The sequence below is a fragment of the Rhinatrema bivittatum genome, chromosome 1 (assembly GCF_901001135.1).
Source record: "Rhinatrema bivittatum chromosome 1, aRhiBiv1.1, whole genome shotgun sequence".
In the NCBI taxonomy this organism is placed as follows: domain Eukaryota; kingdom Metazoa; phylum Chordata; class Amphibia; order Gymnophiona; family Rhinatrematidae; genus Rhinatrema; species Rhinatrema bivittatum.
This window is the reverse complement of record NC_042615.1, coordinates 431,787,786-431,801,995: the sequence shown is the minus strand read 5'-3', so window position 1 is coordinate 431,801,995 and position 14,210 is coordinate 431,787,786. Positions and strand designations below refer to the sequence as shown.

Sequence of the window (14,210 nt, the reverse complement as noted above, 5' to 3'; positions counted from 1 at the left end):
TCACATGATATACTCCTTAGGAAAAATATGAAGACAATATGATCTACAATTTAAAAAAAAAAAAAAGAGACAAAATAGATTGAACACTCGTAGGCCGATGCAATATTGAGTGCTGAGCCTAGGACACAAATTAATGAGCACTTGGATGCGTGTTTTGGACATGCATCAGTAAACCCTGATGCAATAAGGGGATCAGCACATCCAAACTTGCATGTAGCTAATAGCGCTTACTACATGTAAATTCCAAGTAGATGAGGCCATTATCTATTACCCTGCGATGCAAGAAATCCCCGTGCGCCCGAGGCACACTTTTTAACCTGTCAAATTTTATGCCTGCCCAGAGCACGTGTAGTCTTCCCATTCGTCAAGGGCTCAACTTAAAAACAAAAAAACTGCTTTTCTGTGGTTCTTCCTACATAGTATCGTCATGATACTTAGGAGGAAGAATCACAGAAAGCAGCACCATGCAAAAAAAGTCTTAGATGTAAAAAAAAATTTCAGGGTACACATATACACCCACAATATACAAACAGGGTGTATTGTGCCAGTAAATTAGATGCTACGTAATAAAATGGACACTCATAAATAGGAAAATTGTGCTTAGCTGCTAATATTTGTTCTTGGAATATCACAGATCAGTCTAAACAAGTGGTTTTCCATCCCTACCAGCAGATGGAGGAAGAGAATAAAAACGTTTCAGATGCTGCTACTTAACCAAAAGTGCCCCCTGCAGTCCCTCAGTATTGATCTGTACGCAAGCCAAGATGTCTAGCCCTAGACTTCAAGGATCTCACCCTCTAGAGTGAGCTACGGAATAAGTTGGAACTCCCAACCAAACTGAACCCTGAACTAGGGAAAAGAAAAGGAAATTTTGAGTCTCAAATAACTGAGAACTTTGTACAATCTCATTCCTAATTCTGCCGCACAAACTTAAATTCTGCATCACTAGCAGCATCTAGATGCAGAAAATGTCTTTCAAAAAAATACTCATAATCATAATGGGATGGAAGTCTGGACTGATCGGTGGTATTCCAGGAATGAAAATTAGCAGGTAAGAACCAATTTTCCTTTCCTGTTCATACCCCAGATCAGTCCAGACAAGTGGGATATTCCCAAGCCCCTCTACACTGGGTGGGATCCCGAAAGACCTGCATGCAGCATACTATCACTAAAGGAGGCCTCCTCCAGGGCCCTGACATCCAAACGGTAATGTCTAGTAAAAGTGTGCAAAGAGGACCAAGTTGCTGTTTGACAAATCTGCTATGGAGACACCAACAGACACTTCACCCAGGAGGCTGCCTGAGCCCTATCGGAATGCACCCGCAAACCTTCAGGGATTGACAGACCTTTACCTATCGCCCCCCTTTAACTAATGAGCAATCGTACTCTTAGTCATTTTTCAACCTTTCTTTGGTCCACTGAATAACACAAAGAGATGGTCCGAGCTCTGAAATCTATTAGTTACCTTGAGATATCTTAGGAGTACCCGACGCATCTCCAAAAGATGAAGTTCTCTTGCATGGGGGAATCAGACGTCAGGTGGGAAAACCCCAGCAACTCCACCGTCTGGCTAAGATGAAAAGCCGACACAACCTTGGGTAAAAAAGGAAGGAACAGCACACAACAAGACACTATCATCAGAAATTTGCAAAAAAGGCTCTCTGCATGATAAGGCCTGGAGCTCTGAAATTTGCCACGCCGAGCAAATCGCCACCAGGAACACAGTCTTCAGGGTAAGGTCCTTCAAAGAAGCCCTTCTCAAAGGCAAGTCCACACAGCGCTCGAACAACTAAATTAATATTCTAGGACAGACGAATCCTATGGACTGGAGGATGCAAATGCTTCACTCCCTTAAGGAAATATACTACGTCTGGATGAGATGCTAAAGGTCGTCCCTGCAAACTCCACCTGAAACAACCCAAGGCTGCCACCTGGACTCGGAGAGAATTATAGTCTAACTCCTTGACAAGCCCTCTTGCAAAAAAGCCAAGACATGGGCAATGTTCACCTGCAAAGGATCAGCGACCTGGACCCCACACCAGGACTCAAACACTCTCCAAACTCTGATATATGCCAAACAAGTAGAGGATCTTCTAGCCTGAAGAAAAGTAGTAATCATTGGCTCTGAATACCCCTTCAAGCAGAAATGCTGCCTCTCAAAAGCCAGCCCGCTAGACAGAAGTGATTCGCCTGTTCTGAAAAGAAGGGTCCTTGATGCAGCACTACCCTCAGGTGGCTTAACTGGACAGGCCTGTCTACCACTGAACTAGCTGAACTAGATCCGCAAACCATGTACGGCGCGGCCACTCCAGCGCTACCAAGATCACTCTTCCCTGATGTTGTTTGATGTGATGTAACACCCGACCTACGAGCAGCCATGGAAGGAAGACATATAGCAGAAGACTCCCTGGCCATGGATGAACCAGGGCATTGATCCCTGCAGAGCTGAACTTCTTCCAGTGGCTGAACTTGGGGTTGCCCCACCTGTGCCGAATGAGCGCAAAAGCTTCCCCCAACAGCTCCCGTTCCCCCGGGTCCAGCTGTTGACTGCTGAGATAATCCACCTGCACATTCTCCATACCTGCCACATGAGAGGCTGCTAGTGCTGTTACATGAAGTTCCGCCCAGGCAAAGAGTTATTGAACCTGAGCCACCAACGACTATTCGTTCCGCTCTGCCAATTGATATAGGCCACTGTCGTTGCACTGTCTGAGAACAGCCGTACCGCACCTCCCTGAATCCAAGGAAGAAAGAACAACAGTGGCCTCTGGACAGCCCATCTTTCCAGACAGTTGATTGACCAGGACACTTCCATCAGTGACCACTTTCCTTGGGCTGCAGATCCCAGACATATTGCTCCCCAACTGGTAAGACTGGCATCCATGGTCACTACAACCCAGTCCAGAACTTCCAGATCCATTCCTTTCTCCAAATTGGGATATGACAGCCACCACGAGAGACTGGACCTGGATTCCTCTTGGAGCAGCAACAGTAGCTGAAATTCCTCCGACAACAGATTCCAGCAGGACAGGAGTGCTTTCTGAAGAGGATGCATGTGCACAAAAGTCCATGGCACCAAATCCAGTGTAGAAGCCATGGAATCTAGCACCTGTAAATAATCCCAGACTTTGGGGACTGACAGTTCCCGCAGACGAACACTTGCGACTGTAACTTGGTCACCCTTTCTGGGGTAAGGAACACCCTGACTAACCAGGTGTTGACTCGTACGCTCAGATACTCCAAGGTCTGGGATGGTTCCAGATGGCTCTTCACCAGGTTTATCACCCAGCCCAGGAACCTTAAACGCTCCATAACTCATCAACTGGAACAGCGACACTACTTCCGACTTTGCCCGAATGAGCCAATCGTCCAGGTATGGATGCACTAGTATTCCTTCTCTTCTGAGGGCCGCCACCACCATCACCATCACCTTCGTGAACATTCTTGGTGCAGAAGCCAGCCCAAAGGGTAGAGCTTCAAACTGAAAATGCTCTCCTAGAACCGTGAAGCGAAGAAACTTCTGATGATCTGCTCTGATGGGAATGTGGAGATATGCTTCTGTTAGATCCAAGGAGGCTAGAAACTACCCCTTTCGCACCGCTTCTATCTGAAAGCGCGGCACCTGCAAGGCTGCTTTGTCACTTTGCAGATCTAGAATGGACCGAAATGAGCCTTCCTTCTTGGGAACCATGAAGTACACAGAATACCTTCCTTGCCTTTGCTGCAGCTATAGAAGGGTGTCCCGCACAGCCGCTCTCTTACTGGGAAAAGCGCAACAGGACACCACAAACGCCTCTTTGAGGAGTTGAGAAAATTCTAAGGCATAGCCTTAGAAGTGACTCTGGTCTACTCCTCATTGAGACAACCTTCCTCTGACAGCCACCAGGGAGGAGTGGATCAGTCTGCCTTAACTGGATGGGTTTTGTGCCCCTGGAACCCTGACCTGCACTATCCATGGTCGGCCTATGGGTTCCTAGGATTGCTGTCTTCCCGAACCCTACTTCTGCGTGGATCCGGAAGAACCTCTGTTGGAGCGAAATCTCATCTCATGGAAGCGAGTGCACAGCGCGAAGGTCTTCTTATTTCCTTTCTTATCCTCGGGCAATCTATTCCCTTGAGAATCTGCCAAATGCTTCATCAGCTTCTCCAGGTCCTCCCCAAACAACAACTTTCCTTTGAAGGGGAGATTACAAAGCGGCGCCTTTGATCACACATCCACTGGAATCTTCGAGCGGCTACCATGGACACCATATTCCTGACTGAAGTGCAAAGCATATCATAGAGGGCATCCGCCACATGGCCCACCCCCATCTCCAACCAAGCATCTTGGCCAGGATCAGTAGAGGTCCCTGATGCTTTCTGCACCCAGCACAAACAAGCCATCTGCATTAGACTAGTGCAGACTGCAGCTTTAAGGCTCAGAGCCGAGACCTCAAACAGCCTCATTAACAGGAACTCCAGCTTCTGGTCTTGGACATCTTTCAACACTGCCAACCCTGCCACAGGGATGGCCATTTTCTTCATCACTGCCTACACCGCCACATCCATCTTTGGAAGCTTCCAAAGCTCTAAGGTGTCCTCCGGCAGGGGATGCAACCTGGCCATAGCCCTGGCCACCTTCAATCCTGCCTCCGGGAACTCCCATTCCTGGCTTTGCACTTTTTTCTCGATAAAGGGAGGGCCTTTTGCAGTTCACACAGTCTGTCCAACACCGGGTTTACCCACTCGTTGTCAGAATCCTCCTGTGCAACCTTGATCCCCAGCTCCTCCAGGGTCATCCCCTTCTGCCAGAGAAGCATCATCCACATCTGGGTCACCACCCAGCAGATTCGTCACCGTCAGAATCTTCAGAGGAGTCCTCTTCTGCTCGTGATAGATCCAGCACAAAAGGCACAAAATGCCCTCTGACTTCGAAGGCACCTCAGCCTGAGACTTCTTAGCCATGGCTTGGGATCTCTAGATGGCCGGCCGCTTACCCGCCAGTTCCTTATTAACAAGGTAAGCCTCATGCAATAACAACACAAAATCCATGGAAAAGCCATCACGGTCCCCCTCCTCTGCAGCTGTCAGATCCTCCCCTGGTCCCGATGGCATCTCTCCACCATCTTCAGACTCCTGGTACACTGGAGAAAGTGGGAAAGGGGAGTCTCTATACTCCCTATCTATGGCAGGACTCCTGCCACATGGAGCCAAAATGGCCACTCTCTTACTCCCACTATGGAGAACAAACAGATGATCTGACTTTCGAGAAGACTTAGAGACTTCCAGATACTGCATGACAAGATGCTTAACATCCAAGGAGCGCAAAAGGTGAAATTCCTCTGCCTCCCTGACCTTATCCAGGGATGGCAAGGAGATGGACTGATTCAAATGAAAGTCCGAGACTACCTTGGGCAAAAAGGATGGAACAGTACGCAGCTGTAACGCTCCCGCATTCTCCAAAAGGAACTGCTCCTGGCAAGACAATGCGTGCAGCTCAGAAATCCGACGCGCAAAACATATATTTATTTATTTGTTTTTATTTAAAATCTTTTATATACCATCGTTTAGTAATACACCATCACAACGGTTTACATATAGGCACATATATTTGGTTTGGTTATAGATGAATTTACAAAAGTGCCATTACAATGTCGGTACATGCTCATATAAAATAATGTATAAGAAAAGTGGCATGGATCTAGTCCATGTATATGATTAATAAGGTAATCATTCAAGGGTTATGCTTAAGCTGGAGTTTTTCTAACAATTATTGAGTATAAAGTAAAAGTTGTGGGACCAATTATCTAGGTAACCTTGTTCTAAGTTTTTTTCATTCTCCGTTCTCATTGTGAAATGCTTTTCTGAATAGCCAGGTTTTTAAACCTTTTTTGAAGATTTTTGGATCACTCTGTAATCTTGTCTCTAGTGGCAATGTGTTCCATAACGTTGGACCGGCCAAGGATAGCACTCTCTCTCTAACTTGTGTTAGTTTCGCTGTTTTTACCGATGGGATTGTTAGTAGTGCTTTATTGGCTGACCTCAGATTTCTTTGGGATACGTGTAATCGTAGTGCTGTGTTTAACCAGTCAGCTTTATCTTCATTGATTAGTTTGTGAATTATGCAAAGTGTTTTAAATTGCACTCTCTGTTCTATTGGTAGCCAGTATAGTTCGGCCAGTGTTTGGGTAATGTGGTCTCTTTTGCCGGTGAGTATTCTGGCGGCAGAGTTTTGAAGGACTTGTAGAGGTCTTATTGTGGAGTACGGTAATCCCAGAAATAGTGTGTTACAGTAATCAGTACTTGTGAAGATAAGTGCTTGGAGGACTGTCCTGAAATGTTTCTGGGTTAGTAACGGTTTCAGCCTCCTTAGGATCATGAGTTTGGCGTAGCCTTCTCTGACTTTCAGTGATATGTGGTGTTTAAGGCTAAGTTCTGTGTCAATTATTACTCCTAGGTTTCGAGCTTTCTCGGCTATATTCACTTCCTGACCATTTTTAAGTTTGATAGGATTTTGTATTAGTTCCATGTTTTTTCGTTCTAGGTGTATAAATTCCGTTTTTTCAATGTTTATCACTAGCTCCATTTTGCTTAGTAATTGCCTAATTATGTCTAGGTACATCATTGCTAAGTTTAGTGTTTTTTCAATTGTTTCGTCTATGGGCAAGATTAGTTGAATGTCATCTGCGTAGATGTAGTGTGTTATACCGAGTCCTGCTAGGAGGTGGCACAGCGGTAACATGTAGATGTTAGTGTTGCTGATAGTGCAGAGCCCTGAGGTACTCCTGTCATTAACTTTATTTTATCTGATGTTGTGTTTATCATCTGTACTTGAAAAAATCTATTGTTTAGGTAGGATCTGAACCAGTCTAGTGTTTTGTTTTGTAGACCTATAGCCACCAGGAACACTGTCTTCAAAGTCAACAACCATAAGGAAAGGCTACTCAGTGATCGGAATGTAGGGTTCGTCAACAGGTCCAGCACCAAATTAAGACTCCACAATGGAACCAGTAACCTCAAGGGAGGCCTAGGATACTTCACTCCCTTCAAAAAGCGGGCCACATCAGGATGAGACAAGGAAACACCATTCACTAGGTCTTTGAAACAGGCAAGAGACGCTACCTGCACCTTTATTCAATCCATCCTTCAAAAAATCCAGAATGAGAGGGATGTTAACTGAACGTGGAAGAACACCCTGCTCCTCACACCAGGTCTCAAAAACTCTCCAAACCCACACATAAGCCAAGGAAGTGGAGAACTTGCGAGCACAGATTAAGATGGCAATCACTGCAGGGGAATAACCACGCTTTAACAGGCAAGCCCTCTCAAGGGCCAAAGAGAAAGAAAGAACAGAGTCTGATCTTCGTGAAGAATTGGTCCCTGCTGAAGCAGATCCATGTGCGATGGATGACGAAGGGGGGCCTCCAACAGGAGTCATTGCAAATCTGCATACCACAGATGCCTGGGCCAGTCCGGCGCCACCAGGTGTAATAGCCCCCTGTGGCCTTCAATCTTGCGAATTATCCTGCCCAGCAAGGGCCACGGAGGAAAGGGATAATGCAATCCTTCTTCTGGCTAGACTTTTACGAAAACGTCTATTCCTAGGGTCCACAGATCTCTTCTGCGACTGTAGAAGTGAGGAACCTTTGCATTTCGAGAAGTCACACAGGTCTAGGAACAGAAGGCCCCAGTGATCCACAATCAGCTGAAATGTCTCGGCTAGCAACACCCACTCTCCTGGGTCCAGACTCTCCCTCCTGAGAAAGTCCACTCTTATGTTCCCTTTTCCTACAATGTGAGAGGCCAAGATCATCTACAGATGACCTTCTGTCCATTCCATCAGCTGGTCTATTTCCTGCGATACTTGCTGGCTCTTGGTTCCTCCCTGGCAATTGATATAGGCCATCATCGTCGCATTTCTAACATCATGCAAACTGCTTGATTCCACAGCCTGTGGCTGAACTGCAAGCATGACAATTGTACCGACTGGGCCTCAGGCGATTGCTATTCCAGTGGGAGTCTTCGGCATTCCAATGCGCCTGGGCCGTTAACTCCAGACAGTGAGCCTCCCAACCGTGGAGACTCGCATCTGTCATGACTACCAACCTGGCCGGAGAGGACAAGGGAGCTCAGATGATCCTTCTGCAACAACCACTGGAGGCGAGAGCAGATTTCCATCAGCAAGAGGAGCTGAACCGCATAATCCTGAGATTGTGGGTTCCAACGAGATAGCAGAGTGCACTAAAAAGGACGCATATGTGCCCTTGCCCACGGCACCACTTCCAGGGTAGCTTCCATCAAACAGAGTACCTGTAGGTAGGACTACACCATTGGGAGTATGGTGTTCATCAACTGATGCACTGGAGACATCAATCTCTGAATCCGAACATCCGATAGGAAAACTCTGTCCTGTCTCATGTCGAACTGGACCCACAAATACTCCAATGACTGGAATGGATGAAGATTACTCTTGGTCAGGTTCATCACCCAACCAAGTTCCTGCAATAAAGAGATCACCTTGTGGGTCACCAGGCGGCTCTCTTCTTGAGACTTGGATTGAATCAGCCAGATGTCCAAATATGGGTACACCAGGATTCCTTCTTTTCGTGCATGATATGTATCGGGCTGCCAGAGAACAAAAAGAAGTCTATACTTACAATGAAAAATTAAGACTATAATATACATTTAAAGATTGCCATATAAAACATTTCTTGCCAGATAATTAATCAGATGCTCTATTCAAAAAAGTAAATGAATTACACTTACCCTCTCCATCAAAGAACAGTGTAGTGAGAGATCAATGTAATTATTTTATTCAAGATTAATTAAGGTTTCACCAATTCTGGTCACTAATTACGATAATTATCTTAGGAGTGATGTGCATATGAATTTGTATCTGAATTCCCTTGGATGGCCCTCTCCTTGAAAATATTTATTTTGATAGAGTTTAAAGAATTGGATCAACTCATTAATATAAGTTTCATGACAGAGAAAAATTGATTATTAGCGTCTTTTGGATATGATCAACTTGCGATATATATTTAAAATCAATTCTGTTTGCAGTTTGAAAAGACCAATTGTTAAATTACTTGGTTTAAATTAATTGTATCTACTTCTCTACGGAAAGGTGTAGACCAGACAGATTAACAAAATTACTTGGTTTTCATTTACTGCTTCATCAGACAAATGTGTACATGTTGTGTTTGTGGCATTGTGGACCCTTGGTTGCTGTGGCGATGACTCTGCCCACGGGGAGGGGCCCCGTGGGGAACCACAGCAATAGGCTGAACTCAGTTAGCAGACACAGAATGGATGGAGGGCTTTATTATACTGCTGTAGGTAGATGATGTAGATAGGAAGGTAAGGCAATGAGGTCCGCGAGGTGCCAATACGTTTGACAGGCCCGGAAGTGGATTCTACCCAGATGTTCACGATAGGCAGGAACCCGCAGTGCGGGTAACGCCGCGGCTGGTGGGTGGAGTTGGAGCACCGGATCGTAGAGGTACTCACAGGAGTGTAGGCCTCTTCCTGGTGATGAGATGGTGGGACTGAAGGTCTGTGGTGCAGGATACATAGGCTGATAGGCCCTCGAAGAGTGAGTACCTGAAGTCGAGTATCCTGAAATGGAGAAGAGAGAGAAAGACCCCCCAAGGAGCGGTTGTCTTAGTTAGTGGAGCCCTGGAGGGAAGTTGGAAGCGAGAGACCCTACGAGGAGCAGGTGTCTAGAGCTTCTGGTGGAGCGAGGCCCTTGAAGTGAAAGCAGCGTCTAAGCGTGCAGCTTAGAGCGGTCAGAGTAGCTAAACCGAAGTCCTTGCTAACTCAAAGGTGGTAGCGAAACGGAGGCTTGATATACCCGGAGGTATTGACGTCATGCGGTAGGGACGCCCCCGAGGTTCCCACCATGACATGTATTTGAGCGCAGGGTGTGTGCGCGCGCCCTAGGAGGCCACGGGAGTGAGCATGGCGGACTTTAACACCCATGCTAGGTTGGAGACGCCGAGGCCCTTGGCACTGGAGGCAGCCATCTTGCCCAAGGAAGGAGAGGAGGGAAGAAAAGAGGTAAGGCAGAGCGGTCACAGCCGCCCGCGACCGACAGACGCAACAGTATATGAGAGATCAAATTAATAAATTCTTTAATTTAGGATAAATTAATGGTTTTTCCAATTCAGGATCTTTGATTAAGATAAGATTAAGTCTTTTGAAGCATATGAACTGTATGGACTAGCCTGGAAACATTTAAAGGAGCTGTGTGCAACTATGATCAAACAAAATGGAAGCCAAGCAACTCGCAATAGATACAGTAAAACTGCACTGAGAAGAAACCTGCTAATGCTGAATAAGGTGACATTTAAAATTACCTGTTAATTTATTTTCCTTTAATCCAGACAAATGTATTATGTTCCCCTTGCCAGCAGATGGAGAGAGAGAGAAAAAAAGCTCAAAAGCTGATCACTCCCCCTATAGGGGTCTGGTACTGCTTTCAGCTCTTCAGTATCCCATGGCAAAGCTAAGGGAAATGAAGGCAATTGTTTGTTTTGGTTTCCAAATCATCACCACAACCAAAACCTTACTCAACCAAGAACTTCACTCCACGGTGATTAATTCAGGAATTAGATAATCCCTACACCAAGGTCATGATTAGGCTAACTTCCTTCAGAGTGAGTAACAACGTACTAGCTGCTAGTTTCCTGAATTTGTCAGACTGAGAGCCTCTGATCATTGCTGCTTCCTTTGATGGATTCTAGACAGGTCTGGCAGGACTAAAAGAAAAGGTAACAGGCAAGTCTAAAATTTCACCTTCCTTATCATCCAAGCCAGGGCAGTCCAGACAAGTGGGACATACCCAAACTCCACCCAAACCAGGCAGGACGAAGCCACAATAGCCCTTAGGACTACTGAATAAAACATCTCAAAATATAACCTACAATGGACTTAAGAAAGCTCTCTCTGTCCTGGCCTACATTGCCTGACATTCTCCCACATCAGCAAGAAAAGCCTGATTCCAACAGACGTGAAACACTACCCTTGGAAGAGAGACAGTATTAGGCACAGAAATACCCTTTCCTTCAAAATTGCTAAAAGCCACCAAGGAAACAGACTTCAGAACTACTCAAAAAGATGCCCTATGAGGCTTGAGAGGAAGAGAGGCCAGATCCCTTCAAAAAGTAAGTTCAGGGTCCAAGGGGGCTGATGACATCAGTGGAGCGAGAGGCAGCTTGATTCCCCGCTCCCGACCGATCCGTTTGGAATCTCTCTTTTTTGCAGCCATCCGGGGCTCGTTTTGAGCGGTAAAGTTACCGTTTTGCAGCTGAAGACCCCTACATGTCGAATTGAAGGCAGGGTCCTGACTTCCAAAAATATTCCTATCAAAAAAGGGACCGGGAGGTCCGACCCGAAAAATTCAAAATGGCGGCCGCGACTGAACTAGAAATTGAGGACGGCGAGGACGAAGGGCCGGCAGGCCCCGACTCAGAAATCCCGACCAGGGGTGAGTTCAAGCTGTGGTTCAGCAAATTGAGGCACGATCTTCAAAATTTTAAAAAAGAAATTAGGAAGGTGGTGGGTGAGCTGCGAGAGGAAGTGAGTGACATGGGCCATCGCATTTTTGAATATGAAACCTTAACGGAGGCCCAAGCGGAATCACTTAGTGCCCTTAAAAAAGAAAATGCAGCTATGACTACTGAAATGCAACAGCTCTCTATGAAATTGGAGGACCTAGAAAATAGGAGCAGTAGAGTAAACCTGCGGTTCTGAGGCATCCCAGAAACGCCAGAGTATTCTGATTGCGTGCAAGTTGTCTCCAAACTGTGTGCTGAAGTGCTTTCTGCGCAAGGGAATAACACCCCTGAGGACGCGGGGCAGATTAAGCCTGTGAAAATTGAAAGGGCACACAGGGTTTTGGGACCCAAATTAGCTTAATAGGGTCAAAGATGTCATCGCCTGCTTTCACGAATATGCAGTTAAGGAGCGGGTGTATATGATAGCACGCAAGCAGGGGAAGCTACACTTGGATGGGCATGAAATCCAGGTCTACGCGGATGTCTCTCCTCTCACACTTAAGAAGCGTCTGGACTTGAAACCAGTCACTGTGCTTTTGAATAAAGAAAATATCAGATACAGATGGCTATTCCCTTTTGGGTTAGGCTTTACTATTCAAGGTAAATCCTACAAGGCGCAAACAATACAGGAGGCTGCAAAATGTTTACAGGAAGCAGGTTACCATATGCCTGATTATCATGCTCCTGCGTCTCCAAACACAGCACAAAAGGAAGAACCTCGTTGGCAGAGAATGGGCAAAGGCGGGAAGAGGCTTTGGCATACGCCAGATCCGGAAATCACTGCTAGCGAACCAACCTGATCTCTCAGCTTTGCTTACATGGGGTCATATCTTCTTCGGGAGAATATTCGGATGGCTGCATTATTTCATTTGCTGACTCTTTTGCGAGATTCCTCACGGGATGGGCAGTGGGAGATCTGCTGTGCCATTCCCCTAAAGATGGGTGACGAGGCCAGAGGTTTATATGATCTCGAGATAAGGGGTGGGGGGAGGGGGAGGGTGATTTTGGGGCTTTTCGGCTGATTTTTCTCTGCTCTTACAAGCAATTTGTCACACATCAGGGGAGTGCTTGGTCAGCCTTGAATTTGTTTTTGGACCGGCCGATTAGATCAGGCGTACTTATACTGGAATAATGGCGACTTTCAGACTATTATCCTTGAATGGTAAAGGATTAAACTCCCCACGCAAGCGTAAACTTTTATTTCAGGATCTTCAGAGGATATTTGGATTGACAGCAAGCTAAACTACAAAAAACATATCTCAACAAAAACTAAAGAAGGCTTCCATAAACTCCAAATACTTAAACATCTAAAACTAATGCTCCACCACCAAGATTTCAGAACTGTCTTACAATCTTTTATTCTCACTAGCATGGACTATTGCAACTCACTCCTGATAGGTCTATCCAAAACGACTTTAAAACCACTTCAGCTACTACAAAATGCCGCTGCTAGAGTCCTATCTGGCAAAAAGAAATCAGACCACATAACCCCCGTACTCAACAGCCTACACTGGCTACCGGTAGAAAAAAGAATTGAATTCAAAACGCTAACAATATTACACAACGCAATATACAACGCAGATAGCACGGCCCTTGACAATGTCATACATATTCGCAATGCACAACGTACAACAAGAACAGAAAGTAAATTACACCATCTATCCCATTAGCCAAGTTATCCACAACAAGAAACAGAGCCATATCCATCGCTGGTCCGAAACTATGGAACTCACTACCAGAACACCTGAGCTAACAAAGCAACATTAAATCCTTCAAAAAAGAACTCAAAACATGGATTTTCAGTCAGACTCTCAACGATGGTATTGGTTAATGTCAAATAAAACACCCACTATATAAACAGTTCCGGACCACAATGCCAATCCCAAGACATTGACACAGAACGAGTTAAACTAATGTATTAGGGAATGTTTATTGATTCTCCCCCAGAACTGTTCACCCCTTGCTCATGTTTTGATCATAGATATATCCTGTTATAAACGTTGCTGTCGACTGTAATAATTAGTTTTTCTCAGGTTCAATCTCTGTTAATTGTAATAGGTTGTTATGCACATTTCAATCTCTGTTATATGTAATAGGTTGTTGTACATGTAAACCGGGGTGAAGGCAGCTAGCTATACCTCGGTATAAAAAAACTCTTAAATAAATAAAAAATAAATAGATAGATAACTTTTCAGTTATCCGTCTAAATGGCTTCTAAATATCAGTCTTTGTATGGCAGACTCTCTATCATTTGAGGTTGTTAAGAGCAGATTAGACAAACATTTATCTAAAATTTTATAAGTACAGGACATTCTTCCTGATTATATGGGGATGGGCTAGAATCTAGATGAGTGAGTCCCTTCCACTCCTAAATACAAACAATAAAAGCAAATAGAAGTTACATTTGTGCCAATCGTTGACACTTTACACAGCAATGATATTAGAAAATTATTATTTATTTTATTATTTATTTTTGGCTTTTATATACCGGAAGTTCCTGTATAATATACATATCACTCCGGTTTACAAGGAACTGATTAACTATCGCCTGGATGGCGGTTTACATGGAACATATAGAACAATTAATACCATTAGAAAACAAATTAAAAACAAGCAGTAACAATTATTATATATAATATCCTAAATTTAGTCAAAAACTGAATATAAGGTTGC

The 14,210-nt window shown here is 45.0% G+C and overlaps 1 protein-coding gene across 1 annotated transcript in view; it reads right to left on the bottom strand.

Annotated features, from left to right (window-relative positions):
• Positions 1-14,210, bottom strand: part of LOC115092923 (protein NipSnap homolog 3A-like) — an 80,972-nt gene that overhangs the window by 39,373 nt on the left and 27,389 nt on the right. The window lies entirely within an intron of this gene.